A 26,975-nucleotide genomic window follows, 5' to 3' on the forward strand; every position below is an offset into this window, starting at 1 on the left:
GGGGCGGGGGCTGGGCCGGCCCGGCGGGCGGGCGCGAGGAGAGCAGAGCCCGCGGCGGCGGCGGCGCTGGCGGCGGCGGGCGCGGGGCGAGCGCGCCGAGGGGGCGGAGGAGTTACCGTGGGTTTGTTTACGCATTGCTGCCCGGCTCGGGGCACAGCCTGCACTCCCTGATTGGACACAAACTGGGGCACAGCCTCTCGCAGCCGCCCGCCAGGCCTCCTAGAGCCGCCGCCGCGCAGCTCCCGGAGCGCCCTGCCGGGCACGGCCCACGGCAGTGCCCAGGCCTGGAGGGGACGAGCCGCAGTGGCTGCCCCGGGCGGGCGTGGAGCCAAGCGTTCGATCGGGGCTCGCAGTCGCCCACCTGTAGTGGCCCGACCTTGGCAAGGAGAAATTCGAAACTTCTCAGGCTGGAGACTTCTAACTGTACAGCCGCTGAGGGGGCACCTTCTCCCCCCACAGACGGAGTAAGAGTGCCCTTGAACAGATGGAAGGCAGCTGAACGTCAGTATGCCTCCCTGGCGATGGTCAAGTCCAGGCTTCCCGTATAAGCTGCCCTCCACCCCAGAGCTCGCAGTTTCTTTTCCTGCCTCCAGCTTCTTTGCTTCTAATCACAAAGTCCCCCCACCCCCTCTGCCACCCCACCAGAAGTGACCTTGCCGCCCTGATGCTGAAGATCCTCCAATGACTCACCATGGCCTCAAGCCTTGATGCCTCATTCTCAGAGTCCTCAGTAGCTGGGCCTCCATTTTTCAGTCTCCTCTCCACTTCGCTACCCTCACCCCAAAGCCTCCGTTTACAGACAACACCTGAAATGTGTCTGCCCTTTGACACTTGATTTTGATCCTGCTCTGTTCTCTGCCAGAAAACCCCTTAGCTGCCTCCACGTGTCAAATTTTCTTGGACACAGCTCTTGTAGCCATCTCCTTCCATCTCTGTGCAGTCTTCCTGCTCCCCCAGGCAGAATCCCCCCTTGTGGCTGGCATCATTCTGACTTGGGGGTCAATTGTGTGCCTGTGCTGTATCCTCTCTGATCTGTGAATTCCTTGAAGAAGAGTCTGCTTTTAACAGAGCTCTGGGGATGGGAGACATGAAAGCTGTAAGACTAGTATTGCCTCCGAATGTCTGTAGCTCTGGTGGGATTGGAAAAGTTCAGGAGTCTTTATCAAGAGGGTCCACAAACCTCATCTTGCAAAAAGCAAACACTTCCAAAAACTGAGCATGCCTTCCATTTTTCCTGCATCTCTGTATCTCCTCCCCACCACACCTAGCTATGTGCCCTCCGTACTCATAATGGGCACTTAAGTAACCCTTGAGGAATAAAATTGAATTCTACAGAGATGTTCCTTAAGCCAAGGCTGGCGGTGATCAAAGAGAATAGAGTAAATAATGAAAAAATAGACATGAACCCAGTCATTTTACAGCTAATTCCTAGACTAAAAGCCCTCCAGCCCTGTTAGGTAGTGTGGATTTGTCACTGTCTGATCAAACACTGAAGTAGACCCTGACCCTTCTTGACTCCTGGGACTGCTAGATTTTTTTCTCCGATGCACTGCTTGCAGTCCCATTAGGAAAAGTGTCTTTGAACTCTGCAAGTGAATCCAAGCGAAAGTGAAGTTTTCTTTCCCAAGTGATTCCATAGCAATAATTTAATGCAGCAAATTAGTTACAAGTGTTGAAAGAACTGGAAATTCAACTAGGGTAAGGTGAGGCAATCCTGAGAGTAGCCATTGCTGGACGTGCCTTCTCCCCTGAGAAGTTTCTGTCAGGAAGGGGCAAAGAGAGGAGACAGCCAGAACCCTGAAGGGCTTGTCCAATAGGAGTTGGAGCCACAACTCCTGCAACTACTGCGGAAGACATCTTCCAAAGTAGGGGATGGGAGTACCCTTGGCTTCTCCCTTCCTCCCACCCTCCAGGGCCACCCAGTGGTAGAAAGCAGGAGAAGCCAGTGGAAAAGATGACAGAGGGCAGGGGTCAGAATCCCTACAGAATATGTGAGAGCAGCAAAAGGAGGATCTGAGAGCCCCGCGGCAAATGACTGGCACCTGGGCTTGGGTGCTGCTGCACTTGGTTACCTGTTCCTTTAGGCCGCATTCCGCAGTGCGGAACTGTCTCTTCCTGAGTCCTAGAATTCTCCCCTTCTTACTTGTCCCTCTTTGCCCTTCTGCTTCCATTACCCTTCTATCCTCTTCTTCGCCGTCACTCCCTTACATTTCTTTTTTCTCTCTCGTCTTGTGTACTCTGGCTCTCGTTTTTCTTTTGTGTTCCCATGTATCTCCTCCTGACTTCTTTTTTCCCCCAGAGTCTCTTCTCCCCTCTTCTTGTCCTACTCCTCCCTGGGCAGGATGGCAACTTTCTTCAGCATGAAGGAGGTGACCAGGTTCCTATGGAAGGAAGAGATTAGGAACTATCATGTTGCTGCCCTTCCAGAGAGTGTACTAGATATTTTACACGCATTATCTCATTTAATCTTCATCTCCTACTAGCTGGGCAACATTTAATATAATCTGGTGGCTTTGCTATTGCCTGTCACAAGGAAGGCTTTGTGCTGGTCACCAACAACACTGCTGACAGTTCTCTTACCTTTCATGGTTCCCGGCACCCTTTCTTCTTCTTATCCTACATCTTTTCCTTTCATTTGCACAGATACTTCACCCCAATCCCAACCCCCAGCAGTCTAATACATCCCCACTTTAAATCTCCAAAGACTGAGAATAGCTATTTAGAGGAGGTGGCATTTCAGCTGTTACTTGAAGGATGGATAGATTTTCAATAGATGGAAATGGAGGAAGGGTATTCTTGGTGGACAGTAAATTATATGGTTTACCTTGATTGAAACAAGGGATAACTGGGAAATGAAGCCATATTTCAGAAACTTGTCTTCAGCTTTCAGTTCTCTGAGACTGTTCAGAAACACAGATTAACCATGAGCATATTAAATATAGGTATGGTTTATATAATTAGAATCATAGTGTTTAAAGCCAGAAAGAATTTTCAGCATTGTCTGGTGCAACATGTCCAGTTTTAAGTGAGGGAACTGAAGGCTAAAAGACTTAATACCTGGAATATCATAATGATTAAACATGGCCATTAGAGTTTGACTACCTGTATTCAAATCCCTACTTTAACAAATTTTAGTTTATCTGAACTTGAATTATCTGTAGTTAAGTTTCCTCATCTATAAAATAGAGAAAAATGATAGAATCTACTTAAGTGGGTTGTCATGAGAATGAAATACCATCATATGTAAAACACTCTTGCCCAGTTTGGACTGCCATAACAAACTACCATAAACTGGGTGGCTTAAACAACAAACATTCATTTCTCATGGTTCTCGAGGCTGGAATTATGACATCAGAGTGCCAGCATGGTCAAGGGTTGGCTGAGGGCCGTTCTTCCTCCTCTGGAGTGCTGACTTCTCATGGTATCCTTACATAGTGAAAAGACACTGAGCCTCGGTGCTCTCTGGGGTTCCTTTTATGAGGGCAGTCATCCCATTAATGAGGACTCCACCCTCATGACTTAATTACTTCCCAAAGGCTCCACTTCCCAATACCATCACACTGGGGGGTAGGATTTCAACATATGAATTGGAGGGGAGACACGAACATTCGGTCAATTATAGACATGTTATAGGGTGCCTGGCATATAGACAGTACTCATTAAATATAGGCAAAAAATATTATGACTTCCTGTGGCTATCCAGCTAGTAAATACCAGAACTAGAACTGGTCCTCCAAGTTTTTGTGGCCCTAATTGTATGTTCCCTGCATTATTTGAAGCTATGTCTTATGATGCTTGTTTAACACCATCTGTGAAGATATGGTGCTCCTCTAGTCTGCTGTTTAAATAAGTGCTCAGTTATCTTTGTAGCTCCAATTTCTCTACATTTCCTGCTTCCTGCTTCTGCCAGCCCTGGTTGCCCCCACCAGTCCTCAGCAATCTTCGTATACTGTGAAGTTCCAGCGGAGGAAGGGAGCAGGAAAAATTATCAGTAAACTTGTATTTTATAGTCAACTGTTTAGGTTACAAGTTCTGATATAGTAAACTTTTACTAATTTAAATTTCAAAGGGCCAAAAAATATTGAATTAAAGATATTCAAATTATCTGTTATTCTTCAGCCTATAGGGTGTCAACTCTACCAGCTTAAATTTTAGTAGTTCCTTAGGGGGATTCACTGGGACCAAGAAAAAGCATTGTTTGGGGTATCTAATTCTTCAACAAAGTTGTGATGGAAGAGAACAAATTTCTTTGTCCCTCCTCTGTTTCTTTCTTAGACACTGGTCCCACTTTTCAAAACTCCTCCAGCCCCATGACCTTTATGTAGTCTACTCTCTTTGGACCGTAAGCATCTTGAGGCAATGAACTACAACTTACTTGCCATTTAATGTCTAGAACCTAGCTCAATATCTGGAGTATAATAGGCAGCCACATGTTGTTGAACTGACTGACTTGAGCAATGCTGCACATACCAGAGGAATCCCTTCCTCCTCCCCCTTCAAATCTTTGTCTCCTCAGTTGACTGTAGCTAGTTGTCATCCTGCTACCCTAATGCACCGGAAAGCATGGTAACAGCTGAATGTGAAATAAATGTGCATTTTATATTATGAAGTACGTTTAAAGAGGTTTATTTTAATGGTGTAAAGCCAGGCAGTATTTTAAGAAGATCAGGAAGACATTTTTGGGGCAGCTGGACTTTCCCAACACCTTCACATCACACCACACAAACTGAAGCTTATCTCTCCTATAAATAAAGGCTACTTGACTTTCATTGTTACACATTTTACTTTAGATTTCTTAGGTTAATTGTCGACAGCCTGTATTCTACATATGGGTGTATTAATTATCCTGCCTAACTCATTTCTTAAAAGGCGCCATTTGTCTTAATCTTAAAAAGTAAGTAATTGTCCCACTTCTCTCTTACTTCAAGGCAGACTAATGACCGAATACCTTGATCACTCACTGCCTCTTGAATTCCTGAAATCTGCTTTCTACTTCCTCTAATTCATTTACATGCTTCCTCTAGGAAGTTGGAAGGAATCCAAAGGATGAATTCTAGATCTACTTCTCATTTTATGAAAGAGGAAACTGAGGAACAGAAATGCTAGTGGCAGAATCTCCAGTTCCCACAGCACTCTTCCCATGCACTATCCTCTTATCATGTGTCCTTAAAACACAGCTAAAAGTGAACTTTCCGTTGTCAGCTCCCCTCCTGACTTCCCTGTTTATGCCAATCACCACCATCCACTGGGCTTTTTAGGATTAAAATGGGTGATCTTTGATGACTTCTCCTCTTTAGGCTTCTACTTCCACTTAGGGATGTCTCTCTTGCTCGTCTGTTTTGTCTGAATTGCCCCATGGTTCAGGGTATTTTCTCTTTACAACTGTTATTACAATAGGTTGCTAATGTCTCCAAATTCTTCCTCTTATAGAGTGAACCTAGCAGAAGAACCAACTTAATATTAAGTCAAAAATTTTATAGTTGTAGTAAAATGGTGCCATTTTGCTGTATAAAATCAAATTCAACTTGCATTCAGACTACCAATAAAATATGAGTTTATATTATCAAGCCTTTCTGGTTCTCAAATATATGGTAATAACTAGCTATGTGATCTTGGGCACATTTAAATTCTATGAACTGCAATGTCCTCAGTCTGTTAACTGATGATATTGTTAGTATATGTACCTAAGTCTAAAGGTTGTTTGAAAATTAAATGGGATAACAAATGTAAAGTACTTAATAGTAACAGTTGCAATAACTATTTGTTGAGGTCTTACTATTGGCCAGACATTAGTCTAAGCTGTTTAAATGAATTATGTCACATCAACCCTATAACATGGATACCATTATTGTTTCTAGATGAGAAAACTGAGGCCCAGAGAAGTTTAAAATCTTGCTTAAGGTCAACTAGCTAAGAAGTGGCTAAACCAGAATTCAAAACTGGGCAGTCATACCTGGACAAACCTGTCCACCAGTCTATGACTTGGAAATAACTTAGTATATAGTAGTTAATTTGTTATTTATTATCATTATTACCACTTTAAAGAGAGGAGTAAACCATTTTTCTGCTTTCCTTCAAGATATGTTTCTGAAGTTGAGTCTTAGCATCATTTTTGGAAGAGATGGATAATTCTTGATAATTAAATGTGCTGGGTACCACTTGTTTCTGCTTCCCAAAGAAAGGCAGGAAGGATGGTTAGGGGTTCTTGCACTGCCTGGACCTTGTAATCATCCTGGTCCCCCCCATCTCCACTTTGCCTTTCATAATATCCTTAATATTATAAAATGGGAATGACACAGGCAATCTCTGACTCAGGCATAGTTCATAGTGACAGGCCAAAGATTTATTCTCTGATTGCCCCTTATAGTTCCTTTAGGGCTTTCTCGTGGATAGAACCAGAAAATTCTCTGTGTGTTGCTCTGCTTGTTCTACCTCAGACATTTCTGCCTCAGAAGACAATTTAAGAAAGGGAATCTCCCCAGTGGCTTCCCAGCAAATAATTCTTTTGGTTTCTACTATAGTTATTTTATTTCTTGCCCTTAGGGTATCTTTTGCACCACAATCATCAAATGGTCTTATCTAACCATCTTCTGCCTGCTGATGATGCTCAAAATAGAATAAAATGCCTTATTACTGGTTTTAAAGTTCCTTTCCATGTGCCCATGAATTATTATATTTCTGCCTTGTATGTGGCACACCATACCCTCCCTGTTCCTTTCCTCTCCTCAATGGTATGTTTTTCCCTGAGCATCTAGCTGTTTATATTTGAACATCTAGTCTTTTGGATTCATAGGAACAATTGACCTTGCCCTTCTAAAATGAAATTTTCATAGATCCTAGAATCATAAAATGCCAACTCTGGAAGGACTTTTATAGATAACCGAGGCCAACAGATTCGTCTTCTAGTGAGGAACTAAGACCCAGAGAAGCCAAGGGTCAGGTGCAAGCTATAAAGCCTATGATGGAGGAAGCCAGAACCAGACCCAAGACATCTGCTCCTTTTGTTTCTTATGAGCTAGAGTAGGAGACCTGGAAATAATGAGGAATTCACAAGTGTCTTTCCCCCAAATGTTTTAAGTTTTTGTATCAGTGGTTTTCTTAATACATTTTCAGGAGACCTAGAGGAATAGAATTCCATGATTTAAAAAATTGAGGCATAGAGAGACAAGAATTATAGATCTGGGACTGTGTCCCTTAAGGATCATCTTTCTTTCCCAGTGGTACTTTGTAGAGTGCCTTGCCCACAGCCAACCCTCAACAATGTTTATGACAATGATGGTTAAGGATGACTATATCTCATATTTCTCTGTTCTCAGTCCTTTTCTACCATTTTGTTCTCCATAGCCCCAGCTATTTCTGTGTTTCAAGCCTTCTAGAAACCTGCCTCATCTTGTTTGGAGTTTAATGAGGGCATTGGGTATGTATTCTGTAGCTGCCTTCCATAGTTATGATGATGGTAATAACTTCAAATGATTAGGGATCTACCCTCAATCAGACATATACATTTTGAAAGCTTTCTAAACTTGAAGAAGTATGTTCCTAATATGTTACCATTTATTGCAAAAAAGAAACATTCTCTGGTTAGAATGTTTCTAACCAGATAATGGAAATACTGGATGAAACAAAATTAAATAGTTTAATGTTGATTTGTGTTTATAGGAATTTTCAGGATCTTTAGAACACTAATGTGAATCCTGAATTTCTAAGGGGGCAGGGTGATAAAATATGTAGAATTCCCCAAACATATTTGACCAGAAAATCATTTACTCATTGAACATCTTTCTAATGGGACTGTTTCAAATGATCAGATACCTTTCCCTAGGGCTTGTTTCCTTCTAAGTAATGACTAAGACGGCACCTCTTCTCATTATTTATCATTTCAGGACAGATGCTGTTATTTCTCAGCCCAAATTTCTGTTATTTCTTATCCTGATTTTCTCTAATCATAAGCTGTTTAACTCTGACCTCATATGTGAGCTGCTCAGTTCCCATAATCATCTCAGCTGTCCTGTTCTAATCTACAGTTTTCAAGCTGCAGAATCAAAAAAAGTTAATGATAATTACAGTGATGACAACTAATATTTATTGAGTTTGTGCTGTGGACCAGACATTGAGCTAACACGTGTTATAACATCCTACTTAATTGTCACCACAGCCCTATGAGGCAGTTATTAATATTTTCATTTTATACATGAGGAACCTGAAGAGAGCTTATGTAACTTCCCCCAAGAAAGTGGCACGCGGAGGAATTGGAGCTGGGTTTTTAACCTGTGTTCAACTTTTACCTCATACCTGGCATTGCCCTTTCGGTGCTAGTTCTCTCTCTCTCTTTCTGTCTGTCTGTCTGTCTGTCTGTCTGTCTCTCTCTCTCTCTCTCCATATACATATATGGGTGTATTAATTATCCTGCCTAACTCATTTCTTAAAAGGCACCATTTGTCTTAATCTTAAATATATATCATATATATATATGTTTTTTGAGATGGAGTCTCGCTCAGTTGCCCAGGCTGGGGTGCAGTGGCATGATCTCAATTCACTGCAAGCTCTGCCTCCCAGGTTCACACCATTCTCCTGCCTCAGCCTCCCGAGTAGCTGGGACTACAGGCGCCCGCCGCTATGCCGCGCTAATTTTAGTTTTGTATTTTTAGTAAAGACGGGGTTTCACCGTGTTAGCCAGGATGGTCTCCATCTCCTGACCTCGTGATCTGCCCGTCTTGCCCTCCCAAAGTGCTGGGATTACAGGCATGAGTCACCGTGCCCAGCTATTTTTTTTTTAATTAAATAAAAATCTGCTGCCTCTCCAAGCAGAATCCTTTTGAAAGCAAAGGGCCCGTGGTTCAGCCTTCAGTTCACTCTTTTGTGCTTGGCACAGCACTTGGCATTCTGTAGCAAATACTCCTTCGGAAAGAGAGATTAAGCAACTTGCCAAAACCATTCAGGTAGTAAATGATAGACTCACATTTTGAACACATACCCTGCTCATCACACCCTCTCATGGAGTTCTCATCAGCACCACGCTCAGTGCACCAGGTGAGTCCCCCTTCTTTTTTGAGGTCACCCCCACTCGGCTTCTGAACGTCCCAAACAGGGAATTTTGTCCACTCCTACCCCCACGTTCAGTCTGCCCTCTCCCTAATAGACAGCATCCTAAACCTGGTGAACTAAATTTACTGGTAAATGGCTAGTGGGCTAATGGCACTTTGGTGATTGTCCTTTGCTAATTTTATTGTTGTTAGGAAGTTGTTCTCAACCCCAGCACTTTCCATTTGGGAGCTTTTTCAGAGGCCAGAATCTCTCTATTTACAACCAAAACGCCAGGGTGGCAGCGAGAGGGCGCGGTCCAGTCGTGGTACGCCCCTGGCCACTCCGCGGCACCGTTACCCACCCCCCCGCCTGAGCCACCGGCGCGCCCCGTTGTAGCCATTGGAGACACCACACGGTCTTTTAGGAAAGCGGGCCATTAGCCGGTGTTCAGGAGAGAAACGTGGCCACCTCCCCACGGGCGGGTGCTGATCTGCGGTGGAGACCTCGTCCCCCGCAGAGAGCGACCGAAATCCCCTTGGGCCGCTGGGTCTTGCATGGCTGGATGCCTGGATGCCGCCTGTCCAAGGCTTTAGCGACCGTGTCTCCCTTCATGACCTTGGCCTCTGTGACAGGCAGGCCCAGCAGCTGCCCCAACATCCCGGTCAGCTGGAGCCTGTTTTCCTGACATGGGTTTTCTCTAAACTTCATGTCAGATTGGAAGCGCACTGCTGAGAAGCCCCACGAGAAGGCCCGGACATCTCAGTACCCTGACTCCAAGGTGGAGCGAAGCCTGGTTCCCCATGAGAAAGTGAGCTGGCTGGCCGAGTGACGAGAGTAACGCCCCGAGAGTACACTGCCAGCTCTGTCTTGGACGGGCCCATGTGGGCAGACCCTCAAGTGGGTGAAAGGAACTTCTCTCCTAAGTTTAACAAAAAGGATGGGCATGTGGAGAGAAGGAGCCAGCATGGCTTGTATGAGATTGAGAAAGGTAGACTTAGAACTCCTGCATGTCGGACAGGACTGGTTGGCCCAGGGCTTTTGGGGTGTTGAGGCCCCAATCATACTGCAGATCCCATCTTAACCAGATGGAAAAGGGATAGCAAGGGAAACTAAATTACCCACCCTATTTCTGGGAAAAATATCCTGCAATTTGTAGCCATCAAAAGGAAGGACTGTGGAGAATAGGCAATCCCAGGGTGGGTGGTAGATCCAGGAGAGAAAATGAGTGCTACATTGGAGAGAGAATTTGGCTAGGAAGCCATGAAGTCTTTATAGAAATCTAGGGAAGAAATGCAGGAGTTGGAGAGACAATTGCACAAATTCTTCAGCCAGGAACATTTTGTGGTCTATAAAGGCTATGTGGATGATTCTCGGAACACAGATAACTCCTGGATAGAGACAGAGGCTGTGAACTACCATGATGAAACCGGTGAAATAATGGACCATCTTCCTCTGGAAGCTGGCAATGATGCCAAGAAAGTGAAATGGGTGGACATTAATGATAAATTTGAGCTTTATGCCAGCCACTCCCAATTTATTCAACTTGTGTCTGAGAAACAAGGTGCCCACTGGAGTGAGGACATGTATCCTGATTGCCAGGGATAGTGGCTTGGAGTCTCGTGTGAGCCAAAGGCCTTCAAATGATCAAGAGTGGGTAAGAGGCAAACAGCACATAACTCCCACTAAATAGGACAGGGAGGGTCACCTCTTTGGTGATTAATTCCAAAACTGTGCTATATGAAGGCTTTGTATTAGGGAATAATATTAGACAAATATGGGGAAATGGGATCACAGAAGTTTTGGCTTTCCTGTTAGAAGAATATACTCACATGCTGTATATATTGTATACATGGTTTAAACTAACTTACACAACTACTGCTCTTTGGAGAATTGTAAGAAAAACAATGACATCTTCCTTAACAACCATAGCCTCTACTTTTCAGCCAGTTTGCATTTGTCAATTCTTCTTCCTCCTGATGTTTTAATGTGGCATAATCTAATGTATAATCTGACTTTTGAGTTAACATTTATTTTTTAAATTTAGCATTATGTGGTCTTGTTTTCCTTGCTTCTGAGTATGGGAGCTTTCTGGCTTTTCTTTCTTTCTTTTTTTTTTTTAGAGCTTCAGTTTTATAGGAAAAGTTCAATCTCTATTTTTGTCCACAAGGATCAAGTGCTTATGAACCAGACCAAAAAAAAAAAAAAAATGCAGTGACAAAATGAGCTTAGACCCAGCCCTCTGGTTATCAGAACTCTTTCTGTCTGAACAGAATAAACTAAGCTGAAGATAATGGTTTCTTCTCATTTCAGAAGAAGACCCTACAAGTGCAGATTCTTGTCATGCAGATGGCTTTATTGGGACATGTATATAATCCAAGCCTAATGAAAATACAATAATTCACATCTACCTTTTCTCAATTAAAATAAAAACCCAATATGCAAACAGAGAAGATGCTTCTAGTCAGCCTGCAAACACAGAGACAGCCTCTCTGACAAGAATGTGGGGATTCCAATAGCAACAAATAGGTCAGAAACCTGTTTTATTCTTTCATTTCTCATCACCTAAAACAAGCCAGTTAAATTTATTTGCAACATACGGAAAATTAACTCAAACCACTATAACGAGCCTTTTATGACTGAGGGAAAAATAAAGACAATTGCAGGAGTTAATAGCATCATAAGAGGATTGCTTCAATAATAATAGCTGACACATTCCGCTTACTATGTGCAAGCACCCTTTCACATGCTTTATGTATGGTGACTTATTGATTCCTAAAGATCACCCTATAAGGAAGGTACTCTTATGTCGCAGGTCAGACTCCCTGGGAAGCAGATTCCAAGAGGGAGATTAGATTACAAGATGTTTACTAGGGAGTGGTCTTGGGATCAACACCTGGGAAAAGAAGGAGAAGAAAGGAGGATTGAGCAAAGTGAGCAGCTGAGCTGGAATGCAGGCCCAATGGAAGCCTCAGCCAACTCCATCTAGAACTCTGGAGCTGGGAAGGCCCTTTTAGCTTCCCTGAATTGGAGTGATGGGGCCAGGCCTTTATACCCTGTATTGATCAGTCATTGGATATGGCTGTGACCTCGAGGGAGAGAATTTCTTCAACCAAGACAATCCCAAAAAGGACTGACAGCTAAGGGACATCTTCTGGTAATATTCCCAGCCACTGAGAAGTGGAATCTGGGAGGAGGGTGTGTGGGGTGCATAGCAGGGTCTACCACATATTATTATCTCGGTTTACGGATGATGTAACTGAGGCACAGAAAGGTTACAGAACTTGAACAAAGTTATACAACCAGTAAGTGGTAGAGATAAGAGTAGAGCATAGATCACTGGGCTCCACAGTCCACACCCTTGACCGCAATACCATAGTCTTTCAATAATTACCCTCCTATTGTTCCTGTATACTGTTCCTTTAAAGAAAAAGAAAGAGAAGTTGTCATACCATTATATCTCTTTCTACATGCACATTTGAGCAGAGTTCCCTTTCTAAACTTGAAGGATAGTTGCATGATTTTATTTTTCTTTTGACAAATGTTGTATTTATGTGGGTGATGACAGTTGTAAAAAGTTCACCTATGGATGCTCATCATTGTTCACGCCCAGGAACAAATTTAATACATCACTTTTACTTGTGCATTCTACAAGTGCTACTTTTTGGGATGGAGCCTTTTGTCCTATATATTAGTCTCCTCTCGATCACTTTTCCAGGTGAGATATACCTCTGTCTTTATTTAAATAATTTTAGCACCCAGTTTGCCTAACATTTTTGAATGTTCCCAAAACCTACTTCATTTTCTTCCCAAAATGGAAAGCTCCTAAAAAAAAACATTTACATATATTCATTAATCATTGCAAAAACATTAAATAATGGTCTTTAAAAAGTCTCAAATTTAATATATCCAGAACAGAATTCTTGATTTTTCCCCCAGAAAACTGTTCCTCTATCACTCTTTCCTGGTAAGTGGCACCAAAATCCACCCAAATTGGACAAGAAAACAAGGAATTATCCTAGATTCCTTGCTTTCCCTGTACCAGAACATTCAGTCCATCTGTAAAATTTACTCAGCTCTACCTCCAACAAAATACATCCAGGGCCAGTTGCAACTCTGCCACTTCACTGATCATCCTAGTCAAGCCACCAACTCTCCTTCTCTAGACTTGTGCAATGGCCTCCCAACAGACCTCACTTCTGCTGCCCTCCTCCTCTTGCAGGTCGTTTCCCACAAAAAATGAAATGACATTTAAAAAAATCCCAGTCACATCATGTCCCACCCTCTTAAAACCACCTGATCACTTCCTTTTGTACATAAAATGCAAACTCCTGACCCTAGCTACCTGTTCTGGATGATGCATACTGCTTCAGTCTTACTTGGAAAGCTAGTAACATTCCACTTTTGACTAGGCTGGCCTTCCTCTTCTTAACACACTTCATACTTGCTTCTGCCCCAGGGCCTCTGCTTTGCTTTTAACCTGCCCAAAATGTCCTTTCCATACAGAGTCAGTTCCTTAGGTCACTCAGGTCTCATTCAATTAACAGCCCCTCAAAGAGAGATGTCCTCACCACTTCAGCTATAGTGACCCATACAGTCTGTTCCTACTGCCTTACCCTGATTTACTTTCTACACAGTATTTAACACTAGCTCAAATGATCTTGCATATATTCTGTTTACCTTATGAAGAAGAGAACCTTGCATAAGAGCAGGGATTTTTCTGTCTCATTGATTGCTGTAGCCCTAGTACCAAAATAATATCTGGCGTGTCAACAAATTATTTGTGGAAAATAGCTACTGTTAACATTTTTCTATATACTCTTTCCCCCTTTCTAAAAAATTATAAATGTGGCCCAACTTTAAAAAAAATTTAGGTTTCCAAAAACTTTGCAGAACAGTGCATATGATTCTTGTATAACCCTGAGCCCAGCTTCCCAAATGTTGACAACTTATTTATTCATAGTAGTGTTATTGAAACCAGAAAATGAACACTGATTTAATACTTTTTTACTATTAATTAACCTATAGATCTTATTCAAAATTTTCCAATTATTCCACTAATGTCCCTTTTCTATTCCAAAATCCAATGATTCCACATTTCATTTAATTGTATCTCTTTTATTTTCTCTAATTTTGGAAAGTTCCTCAATCTTTTTTGTCTTTCAGGAACTTGACAGTTTTGAGAGTACTGGTCAGTTTTTTAGCAGACTGTCTCACTATTGACATTTTCTCATGAATAAAATAAAGTTATATATTTTTCACAGATGTGATTTGCTTGGGTAAAGTTGTATATTTAAAAAATTGGCCAGGTGCAGTGGCTAATGCCTGTAATCCCAGCACTTTGGGAGGCCGAGGCAGGCGGATCACAAGGTCAGGAGATTGAGACCATCCTGGCCAACATGGTGAAGCCCCGTCTTTACTAAAAATACAAAAAAAAAAAAAAATTACCTGGGTGTTGTGGTGTGCACTTGTAGTCCCAGCTACTCGGGAGGCTGAGGCAGGAGAATAGCTTGAACCTAGGAGGTGGAGACTGCAGTAAGCCTAGATTGCACCACTGCACTCCAGCCTGGTGACAGAGCAAGACTCTGTCTAAAAAAAAAAAAAAAATTAAGGTGAATTTTTTTTTAGTGTAATCACTACTAGACAGTAAATAGAATATGCTATATATTTTTAAATGTCACCATGGAATTTCCAATCACCTTGTATTACTTTTGACTCACATTTTTATATTTTTATGCATGCACACAATATTTAACTTTCCAAGTTCCTTCTCTGTAAGGGACTTGAGGTCTAGGAAGTGCTAAATTTCATTACCTTTCCTCTCTATTCTCTTCCTTCAAGTTCCTGAGATGGCAATGAATGCTGTGTTATCCTGCTGTATCAGTTACCTATTTTCACACAAATACTTCAATCCCAAAACACACGGGCTTGAAACAACAAACATGTAATTAGTCTGTAAGTTTAAAATTTGAGAATTAGGGTTTGACTGGGTGGTTTTTCTGGTCACCGCTGGGCTCATTCACATGCTTGGGAACTGGCTATTGACTGATCTAGGATGACCTTAGATGGGATGATTGAAGAGAAGCTTCTCTGTGTCACGTCTCTCATTCTCTATCAGACTAATCCAGGGATATTGTCATGGCAATGGCAGAGGAGCAAAGGCCAAATGGAAACATGCAAGAGTTCTTAAGTCCCAAGCTTGGAAGTGACATCAAGTCATTTCCCTGCACTCTATTGGACAAAGTGACAACATCAACTTAGATTCAGTGAATAGGGAAATGACTCCATGATATAGTTTGGATATCTGTGTCTCCACCACATCTCATGTTGAAATGTAATCCCTAGTGATGAAGGTGGGGAGGTGTTCCGATCATGGGGGTGTATCCCTCATGAATGGCTTAGTGCCATCTCCCTGGTGATAAGTGAGTTCTCATGAGATCTGATTGTTTAAAAGTATGTGGCACCTCCCCCAACTCTCTCTCTCTCTCTCTCTCTGGCCATGTGACATGCCTGCTCCCGCTTCACCTTCTGCCATGAGTAAAATCTCCCTGAGGCCTCCCCGGAAGCCAAGCAAATGTCAGCAACATGCTTGCACAGCCTGCAGAACCATGAGCCAATTGAACCTCTTTTCTTATAAATTACTCAGTCTCAGGTATTTGTTTATGCAATGCAAGAATAGCCCAACCCACCCCACATCTTTAGAGAGAGAAAGTAGAGAGTCACATGGCAAAGGGCATGGATACAGAGGGAGTGAAGAATTGGGGCCATTTGCACAGCCAATAACCCCACATCCATTGTGCCTTTTTTTTTTTTCCTAACAACTTTGAGATATAACTATACAATTCCCACAACTATACAATTCCCCCAATTAAATTTTTCAGTTCAGGCCAGGCCTGGTAGCTTATGCCTGTAATCCCAGCACTTTGGGAGGCTGAGATGAGAGGATCACTTGAGGAGTTCAAGACCAGCTTGGGCAACATAGCAAAATCCTGTCTCTACAAAACAACAACAACAACAACAACAACAACAACAAAAAAAAACATTAACCAAGCATGGTGGCACACACCTGTAGTCCAGCTACTAGGGAGGCTGAGTTGGGATGATCACTTGAGCCCAGGATTTTGAGGCTGCAGTGAACTATGACATGCTACTGTACTCCAACCTGGGTGACAGAGTGAGACCTTGTCTCTAAAAAAAAAAAAAAAAAAAAAAAAAAAAATTTAAATGCAGTGTTCAGTTCAGTAGTTTTTACTGTATTCACAGGTTGTGCCACAAAGACCACAATCTCTTTTTCAAAACATTTTCAAACCCCAGAAAGAAACCCCACACCTATTATTAGTCACCCCCATTTTCTCCCTCCATACCCTCCAGTCTTGGCAATCACCAATCTACTTTTTGTCTCCATGGATTTGCCTTTTCTGGACATTTAAAATAAATGGAATCATACAACAAATGGTCTTTTGTGACTGGCTTCTTTTTCTTAGCATGTTTTCAAAGGCTTTTCCGTGTTGTCACATATATCAGTACTTCATTGCTTTTTATTGCTAAATAATATTTATCTATATTACTATATCACATATTTATGCATTCATTAATTGGTGGACATTTGGGTTGTTTCCACTTTTGGCTATTATTAATAATGCTGTTATGAATATTTATGTACATGTTTTTGTTTAGACATATGTTTTCTTTTCTTTTGGGTATACACTTATACCTAGGAGTGGAATTGCTAGGTCATATGGTAACTCTATGTTTAACCTTGAGGAACTGCCAAATTGTTATTCCAAAGTGATTGCTCCATTTTACATTTTCACAGTTGTGTATGAGGGTTCTAATTTCTCCACATTCTTGTCAACACTTGTTATTGTCTGTCTTTTTTATTAGAGTTATGCTAGTGGGCAAGAAGTGGTGTCTCATTGTGGTTTTGCTTTACATTCCCATATGGCTAATGATGTTGAGCATCTTTTCAAGTGCTTATTGACCATTTACATATCTTCTTTGGAGAAATGTCTATTCTGATTTTTTGTCCGTATTTAATTTGTTAATTATCTTTTAACTATTGAGTTGTAAGAGTTTTTGTTAGTATATTCTGGATACAAGCCTGTTATTAAATATATGATTTGCAAATATTTTCTCCCATTCTGTAGACTATCTTTTCACTTGCCTAATGGTGTGTCTGAGAAAGCACAACAGTTTTTAATTTTGATGACATATAATTTTTAAAAATATTTTTAGTCAATTGTGCTTTCAGTTTCATATCTAAGAAAGTGTTGCATAATCTACAATCACAAAGATTTGCCCCCATATTTTCATCCAAAAGTTGTAAAGTTTTAACTCTTACATGTTAGGTCTTTGGTCCATTTGGAGTTGATTTCTGTATATGGTGTCAAGCAGAGGTCCAATTTCTTTTTTCATGTGGCCATCTGGTTGTCCCAGAACCACTTGTTGAAAGATTGTTCTTTCTCCCATTGAATTGTCTTGGCATCCTTGTCAAAAATCGATTCTCTAAATGTGAGGGTTTATTTCTGGACTCTCAATTCGATTCCATTGATCTATTATGTTTATCCTTATGCCTATACCACACTGTATTAATTACTGTGGTAAGTTTTGAAATTGGAAAGAATCTGTTGTGCTTTTGCACTTGGTTGTTATTTATTTTTTTTCTGATAATTTTCCTATTCCTCCCATAAAACTCAACTCCAGACATCTCCTTCTCTAAGAAGCTTTCTCTAACTCCCATTGGTAGAGTTAATCTTTTATTCCTTTGTGTGTCATCATATATTTCTCTATTGTAGAATTCCATTATAATTTATTTTTATTGAAGTCAAAGGCTGTGTCTCACTCATTTTTACATTCCCAGTGTCTAGTGTAGTGTCTGATCCACAGTAAGTGCTCAATAAATGTCTACCAAAAAGCATAAAAGAGATAGAGGTTTTGTCTGCTCAACACTGCAGTTTATCTGTTAACATTTCTGGGGCTTTTTAGCATAAGTCCAAGAGTATTTATTCATATTGGTGCAACTTTCTGCCACTTTTCTCATCTAGCAATGGTTGGGCAATTGTTCACTTTGATGAATCATTCCAGTTATTCTCAGCATGCTGCTGAACGTTCTCTTCTTTTTATCAGGGCCTTTATCTAATAGGATGACAAACTGATGAAAGTAAAATTGTGGGAATTACAAAGTAATAGGGTGGTGTGGTTTGCTTCATCACTTGCTTAAAGTTTGGTACACACTGTCCCTGTGAACCTCCCTTTTCGTTGCTGCATAATAATAACAATAACATACATTTACTGCATGCCAGGCACCATGCAGGCATTATCATGAATGCTTTCTTATCCAGACCAAAGGAAACATTTTAAGACTGCTTTTTGTTTAGCAAAGAAAAATCTGTGTGTGCCACTTCAAACTAGCGACTTTGTGAGTCCAGAAGCTGTTTTCCTTCTTTCTTGGCATCTACTATGGCTGCATGTATATATAGTAAGAACCTGAATGAAATAGAAAAGCCAAGAAACATTTTTCCTTTATCATTAAATAATTTAGAGTGAATAAAGGAGTCAAATACAAATAAAAGCCATTTGATTCAGCTCTGATGAGTTTTATAATGCTAACATTTACATATGGCAGTATACTTTCTAGGTGAGAAAATTGTTGCCTTTTAGGAGTTCTTGAAAGGTTTTGATAGTATACACTTTAAGAAATGGAAGATTGTCAAGACTTTCTCCATGGTTATATGTCACTTGAATGCTAAAACCACATTTCAGTGTGGTAAGTTTTGTTCCTGGATTTGTCACTAGCTGTAGGAACTTGAGCAAGCTGCTTCACCTATCCAAGTTTCCTTATAACTTATAATTCCATAAGTGTTATATTGACAGATATATGCAACAATTTTATGCATTCATAACTGGAGAGAGTATATAGACTTACACTTTTATAAATATTATACATTTATAAAAAGCAACCTTTTCAAAACAGGAATAAGGATTTATATATGTGAGAAACCTGAATCGTATTATAACTATAATTTCTTTTAAGAAAGTATTTTAAGAAAATTGGTATATTAGTTATCTATTGCTGCTTAGCGCTATTATCAAAAATGTATGGCTTAAAACAACGCATATTGATTATCTCACAGTTCCTGTGGATCAGGAGTTCAGGGGTAACTTAGCTGCTTCAGGGTAGCAAAAGGATGCAATCGAGATGTTGACTGGGGCTGCTGTCTGACCTGAGGCTTGACTGGGAAGGGATCTGCTTCCAAGTTCATGTGGTTGTTGGCCACATTTAGTTCCTTGCAGGATGTTGCACTAAGGGCCTTGGTTTCTTGCTGGCTACTAATCAGAGGCTATCCGCAGTTGTTTGCCACTTGGCCCTCTTTGTAGGCCAGCTTACAACATGGCAGCTTGCTCCATGTGTCAGAAACAAATCACAGATCCCATCCCTACTCAAGGGAGAGGATTCACAAGGCATGAGCACCAGGAAGTTAGGATGATGGGGGCCACCAGAGCATCTGTCTACTGCAATCCGAAAACTACAAAAGGTACAAGAGCAGTGGAGTAGGATAACATTCTAGAAGGCACACCATCTGCAACAAACATACACACACACACACACACACACACACACACACACACACAGAAAGGGAGAGAAAGAAAGAGATAGAAAAAGAGAAACTTTTACAACAGGGGGAGCATTTGGTTTTTCCCTTATTCTCTGTTTCAGGAAATGCTGCCATCCATTGCTCAGTCCTCAAACCTGGGAGATACCTCTGACTCTGTTCTCTAGCCAGCCAACCCCCTAATCCAATCCACCAATAAGATATAAAAAATGACCCTTCTCTTTATTTTCACCATTCCTTACCATTCCCAGTCACCACTGTCTTTCCCCAAGATATTGCTCCACCACATCTCTCAACAGGCCTCATGGATGACACTCTTGCCCTCTCCTTTATAACCCACCCTTCATATAGCAGCCAGGGTGCTTTACTTAAAACATAAACCAGAAGATGTTATTCTCCTGTTTAAAATCTTCCATTGGCTTCCCATTGAATATAAATCCAAGCTTTTAAATCTGACCTATAGGACCCTATATAAACTGATACCTGCCTATTTCTCTAACCTCATCTGTTCTATTAAATTTTTCTTTATACCCAATTACATTTTTTGACTTTTTATAATTACATAAATTTATTTCATAGTCTAAAAATAATTTTAAATAAATAAAATTAGTATTATTACGTAATCTAGCAAATAATATGGTGTTACCAATATCACTTGAACAGGGTAAAGTAAATTTTAATAAAGTCAAGCATTTGAGGCAAAGTTGTTGTTGTTGTTGTTGTTGTTTGAGATGGAGTGTCGCTCTGTCGCCCAGGCTGGAGTGCAGTTGTGCCATCTTGGCTCATTGCAAACTCAGCCTCCTGGGTTCAAGCAATTCCCCCACCTCAACCTCCCAAGTAGCTGGGATTACAGGCATGCACCACCGCGCCCAGCTAATTTTTTGTATTTTTAGTAGAGACAGGGTTTTACCACGTTGGCCAGGCTGGTCTTGAACTCCTGACCTCTGATGATCCACCCACTTCAGCATCCCAAAGTGCTGAGATTACAGGTGTGAGCCACTGCGCCCAACAAAAGGTTTTTTGTTTTGTTTGTTTGTTTTGAGACAGAGTCTTACTCTGTTGCCCAGGCTGGAGTGCAGTGGTACGATCTTGGTTCACTGCAACTTCTACCTCCCAGGTTCAAGCGATTCTCCTGCCTCAGCCTCCCAAGTAGCTGGGATTACAAGCACACACCACCATGGCTGGCTAATTTTTGTATTTTTAGTAGAGACAGGGTTTTACCATGTTGGCCAGGCTGGTCTCGAACTCCTGACCTCAGGTGATCCAACTGCCTTGGCCTCCCAAAGTGCTAAGATTACAGGCATGAGCCACCATGTCTGGCCAAAGGTTTTTTTTTTTTTAGTGTAAGAAACATTTAGCAGTTGTGGCTTTGTGGTTCATGCATTGCATCATGTGTTACATAATTTGATGTGAAATGAGATAACCTAAGTCAGATAAAGTTTTGAAATAAGATAAAAGCCCAACTGAAATTACTAATATGCATTGAAGGTACAATAAGAGAACAGGTTTATCTACAAAGTGGTGAGTTTTATTCTTTTGAAGGGAACAGGCAAAGTTTATATTATATATGACATTATCTGAGGTTAATAAAAATTTGAAGTTAAAAACCATGTCTGACATAAAATCTAAAATTGATTACACATTTACACAAGTTAATTTTCTTATATTGCATATTTGTCAAAAGCCAGAAATATTCACTTTTCAATGATCTGGGTCCAAATCATTTATTTATCATAGTCTACCCAAACCATCTTGGAGTATTCACTGGAATGAGATACAGCAGGAGAGCACATCCTCTGGAGGTAGACTGAAGTTGAATCTGAACTCTGTAGCTCAGTAGCTGAATGAACTTGCTCAATATGTTCAAACTTATTGCACCTCAGTTTCCTCGTAAGTAAACACAGACATTAATACCTACCTCTCAGAGTTACTTTAAAGATTAAATTAGACAACTTATTTAGCAGCACGTTGTGGAGACTTACTATGTGTTATTTTTTTTCTTTTTCCATCACTGCTTGGCTAATCCATCCAAAGTACCCTAAATTTATTGGCTTTCTATTTCCATTCCCATCATATCAGACATGGAATCAACATAGGCAGAAGAAAAGAATTAGAAAAGTATTATAAAGGTAGAGTCATCAAGACGTGTCTAATATAGAGGAAGTTTGAGACAGAAGCCACAAATGAAATAAACATTTCAGCTGGAATTGATAAGTCCCATGTGGATGTTGTAAAGATACAGGAAAAACTAATGTGCTTTTTCTACTCATAAACCACTCACCACTTCTGACACCAAAATGGGCGTTGGGAATGTTTCTCTGTACACAAAGCAATCAGTGACAGGAAAAACCGAACTGTTTTTTCCTACTCTGTTACATAGGTATATATGTAATACGCAAGACAGAACACTTCTGTGGCCAGATGTGTGGGGATTTTCCCCTACACACGAAGCAATTCTGCAGCAGACATCAGCTAGGTGTCCTATAATTGGATTCAGTTCTGACACTATGTACAACATGGAGATAGCATCAAATCCCACAAGTTGAGGACTCTGTCCCACAAGACTGCCCCCCGCTTTATATGCCAATTTCAAGCCATAGTTGTGGTCTATGCTTCTGACTGACCAGCTGTCTAAGTTGGAGTTCCCATGAGCACCTCCTCGGGTTCAATTTGCTAGAGTGGCTCACGAAAACTCAGGGAAACACTTTAGTTATGTTTATCATTTATTATAAAAGGTACTACAGAGGATATAGGTGAACAGCCAGATGGAAAAGATGCATAGGGCAAAGTATATGGGAATGCATTTGGAGCTTCCATGTGGTGAGCCGCCCTCTGGAACCTCCATGTGTTCAGCCTGTTTTTTGGGGTTTTTATGGAAGCTTTATTACATAGACATGGTTGATTAAATCACTGGCCGTTGGTGATCAACTTAACCTTCATCCCCTCTCTTCTCCCTGGATTTTGGGGTTGGGGATGAAAGTCCCAGCACTGTAACACTGTCTTGATCTTCTAATGACTGGTCTCCATCCTGAAGCTATCTAGGAGCCCCAATCACCAGTCATATAATCAGCATATGAAAGACATTCTTACCACTCCAGAGACGTCAAGTGTTATTAGGAGCTGTATATCAGGAAACAGGGATGAAAACCAAATAAATGTTTCACAGTATCACAGATGCTGAAGAAATTTGTGTTTATTTGTGAATAGGTAAGTCATGGAAAATGACAGGACAATTTTTTGGTAAGCGATATTGTCTTAATCTGTTCCTGATGCTATAACAAAATACTTTAGACTGGGTAATTTGTAGACAACAGAATTTTATTTTGCAGGCTAGGCACAGTGGCACCCACTAGTAATCCTGGCACTTTGGGAGGACAAGATGGGAGTATTACTTGACCCCAGGAGTTTGAGATCAGCCTGGGCAACATGGTGAGACCCTGTCTTAAAAATATATTTGTTTTCCACAATTCTGGAGGCTGGGAAGTCCAAGATAAGGCATTGGTAGGTTCAATTGGTGGTGAAGGCTCATTCTCTGCTTCCAGGATGGTGCTTTGTTGCTGTGTCCTCAGATAGCAGAAGAGACAGAAGGGCCAGGAAGCTCTCTGAAGCCTCTTTTGTTAGGGCATTAATCCCATTAATAAGGGTGGGATTAGTCTCTGATGGCCTAATCACCTCCCATAGTGCCACCATCTTGGTGGTTAAGTTCCAATATATGAATTTTGGAGGGACACATACATTCAAACCATAGCAATATTATTTATTTATTGAATAGTCTATGTCACTGTTTCCCTTCTCTGCACTTTGAATGTAATGAATAGTAATATGAAATAGAAAATCTGTACTGTTCTTGAAGGTGTTTTAGAAAAAATAATTTTCAGGTATTAAATGTAATAGAAATTAATTACTTATCTTTCTCATCAGAGTAGTTGTTTGATCAGACAAATATTATTTCACTATTATTTTCAGAGTAGCAGGGCCTTTTTCTTTTTTCAGGTTCTTTTGGGAGAAAAGATATTACAGTTACTTGCAATTTAATGAAGACAATTCTTTTATGGCTTCTCACTTTGGAATGCTGTTAGATTGTGTTAGAATGGTGTAGGAAGAATCATATTTATAAGCTCTACATGATCTTGGTGGTTTTAATGGTGTCATAGATTCCAAAATTCAGTATATACAAGTTTTATTATAGGGAGGCACTGTTTTGTACCCGACTCATTCGCTTCAGTCTGATTTGGTTAATAACCCATTAACCCAAAATTCATTCACTTTCTTTCTTTGTTAACCCCGAAAGCAACAACTTATTCCTTATTTAACCATAGACACTCAGATTTTTCCATTTGGATTTTATTGACAGGTAGGGTGATCAATGGTTTTAGCACTGAAATTTCCATGTCCTGGGAAGCCCTCCGTCCAGGGAAATCCAGGTCAATGGTCGCCCTATCAGCTTTGTTGGTCAAAAATATGTATTGAGTATCCTCTATGTGCCAGGCATTAGACTCACAGTGGTGAACAACACAGATACCATTCCTGCCTTCATAGAACTTAGAAATATGCAACTAGTCCATCTGGATCACATGGGAAGGTTGACTGGGGTAGACTGGGCTTTGTGATGATTATTATTCAAAAAACCTTTTTTTTTCTAATTAGTTACTGTTGTTATTCAAGAAGGTCCCATTGATTTCTATATGCTGGTTTTGTATCCTGCCAACACATTTACATCTTTTAAACTTTTAATGATTTTAGATGCTCTTGGATTTTTCTATATTATGTAATCATATTGTCTGTGAATGACAAGTTTTCTTTCTGTCAAATTTTTTATATATCTTTTTGGTCTCATTGCTCTGACTAGGACTTCTAGAATACTATTGAATAGAAGCAGTGAAAACAAACATCCTAATCTTATTACTCAAAGGGAAAGTTCTGAGTTTTACCATTAACTCTGATATTTGATGTGAGTTTTTGGGAAGATAATCATTATAACATTAAAGTTTCCTTCTGTTCCTATTTGCTAAAAGTTGTATTAGAAATTGCTTTTGAATTTCATTGAATGTTTTTTCTGTATCTATTAAGAGAATTAGAAACATTTTCCCGTTTTGCTGTTAATAGAATGATTTATGTGACAAATCTGTATTCCTCCACCTGCCTCAGCCTCCTGAGTAGCTGGGACCATATGCGTGCACCACCACACCTGGCCAATTTATATATTTTTTGTAGAGAGGGGGTTTAGCCATGTTGTCCAGGATGGTCTCAAATCATGTATTTGTAAGATAACCCAAGTTGTTCATGATGCCGTGTGTGTGTGTGAGCACGTGTGTGTATTGTGGGATTCAGTTTGGTAACGTTTATGTATGTTTATGTTTTTTGTATTTTTGTCCAGATATGAGGTTAATCTAAAATTATTCTATCTCATGCCATTTTTTTTCCAGAAAGTTCTTGTGTATCAGTTAGCTTTTGCTGCATAAAAAACACTTCAAAACTTAGTCGCTTGAAACATAAACAAATATTATTTCATATAATTCTCTGCCAGCTGTGGGTGGTTTTTCTGGTCTGAACTCAGTCAAGTGGCAGCTTGACTGGGGTTCATATGACCTCAGGTAATGGTACTAATATGTCTGGTGCTTGGCTGGATGATTGATTTAGGGGGCCTTTGTTGAGAAGCTTCTCTTTTCTATTTGGTCTCTAAACCTCCAATAAGCTAGTCCAAAGTTTAGCTTTTTCACATGGTAGTCCAAGGTTCCCAAGATCGGCTAGAAAAATCAAACCAAAATATGTAAACTTCTCAAGTCTCCGCTTGTGTCACATTTGCTAGTGTCCCATTGGCCAACGCAAGTTACATGGCCAAGCCCAAAGACACCTGAGAAGATAACACAAAGAATGGGAATTATGGTGGTCCTTTTTGCAAATAATTTACCACATCTTGACTCTTCCTTGATCCTGAGATAGTTCTAGGCCTTCTAAGGACAGCGACAAAAATTTCTTACAATATTTTCCATCCCTTCATAGCTTGGCTCCTAGACCAAATAAGATCTCTTTAAGCAGCCTGCATTCATGCGAAGTGGTAGAAAAGTCACATTAAAGATATACAAATAGCAGTTAATAAAATAAAGACTGCCTGGAAGTACCTGCTTCCCTCCCTGTCCCCCATTCTCCTCAGATTTTGGGCATAGTTCAGATTTTGGGCAAACAAAGGAACAGAGAACTACCAGGCTATGAAAAACTCTTGATGAAGGATGGGAGCAGACATATAGAAGGGGTTGACATATCATATGTGAGGAGCAGCATGATTGGTAAGAATCTTAAAATCTTGTGATTTTGGAATTATCTATTTTAAATAGATATTTTAAATAAATATATGTATATACATAATTGGTCATACAAGATATTCATTGTAGTATTGTTTGAAAAAGTGGGCACAATATAAATATATTTGAGTGGAGGAAGGATTATATAAGTTATGGTACTTCCATATTATGAAATTCCATAAATCGGGTGTGGGTGTGGTGGCTCATGTCTGTAATCCTGGCACTTTGAGAGGCCGAGGTGGGTGGATCACCTGAGGTCAGGATTTTGAGACCAGCCTGGCCAACATGGTGAAACACTGTCTTCACTAAAAATAGAAAAATTAGCCAGGCAAGGTAGCAGTGAGCCGAGATCCTGCCACTGCACTCCAGCCTGGGCGACAGAGCCAGACTTTGTCTCAAAAAAAAAAAAAGTAGAATGATACGAATTGACATGGTAAGAGAGTAACATATTATTATTGGAAAAAGAAAAGTTTTAAAACAATATGCATATATTATTTTGTTAAAAAATATGTGAATATATATGTGCCTGTGTATGTGTAGTGAGTGTGTGTGCATGTGTGTGAAAATAGAAAAAAACAAAACAAAACAAAAAAGCCCACCAAATTTGAAATAGTAGCTATCTCTAAAACTCCGAGGAGTGAGATTAGTGGGAGGATGTGATGGGACCTTTTTTTTCACTTTTACTTTATATATAATTTGAGTACAATTTGAATTTTGAAAAAGAACATATATTACTTTTTTGGTAACTTTAAAAATAAACTCTATTTTAGATTTACAGAAAAATTGAGAAGCTGGTACACAGAGTTCTCCTACACCCCATACCTAGTACTCCCTATTAACATCTTTCATCCATATGGCAAATTTGCCGCAATTGATGAACCAGGATTGACACATTATTACTAACTAAAGTCCTGATCATTGAAAAATCTTACTAGAAAAGTACAGAGAGGACGGGGTGGGGGCCTAATCCGAATGCCTGCCTCAGAAACGCTGGGATAGTCAGGCATCCCTCAAGACACCTATTAGCATGGGGACCTGG

The 26,975-nt window shown here is 40.5% G+C and overlaps 1 protein-coding gene, 1 long non-coding RNA gene and 1 pseudogene across 2 annotated transcripts in view; 2 read left to right on the plus strand and 1 right to left on the minus strand.

Moving 5' to 3' along the window:
* LOC105480391 (polycomb group ring finger 5) overlaps window positions 1–713 on the minus strand; it is a 134,850-nt gene extending 134,137 nt beyond the window's left edge. Inside the window, exon 1 of the mRNA XM_071069507.1 lies at window positions 691–713. The gene's annotated coding sequence lies outside the window, so the exon portion shown is untranslated. The remainder of the gene's footprint in view (window positions 1–690) is intronic.
* Window positions 1–26,975, plus strand: part of LOC105480441 (uncharacterized) — a 339,420-nt gene that overhangs the window by 232,907 nt on the left and 79,538 nt on the right. The gene's annotated exons all lie outside the window — the stretch shown is intronic.
* On the plus strand, window positions 110–19,551 carry LOC139356225 (ADP-ribose pyrophosphatase, mitochondrial pseudogene; annotated as a pseudogene).

The sequence above is a fragment of the Macaca nemestrina genome, chromosome 9 (assembly GCF_043159975.1).
Source record: "Macaca nemestrina isolate mMacNem1 chromosome 9, mMacNem.hap1, whole genome shotgun sequence".
NCBI lineage: Eukaryota > Metazoa > Chordata > Mammalia > Primates > Cercopithecidae > Macaca > Macaca nemestrina.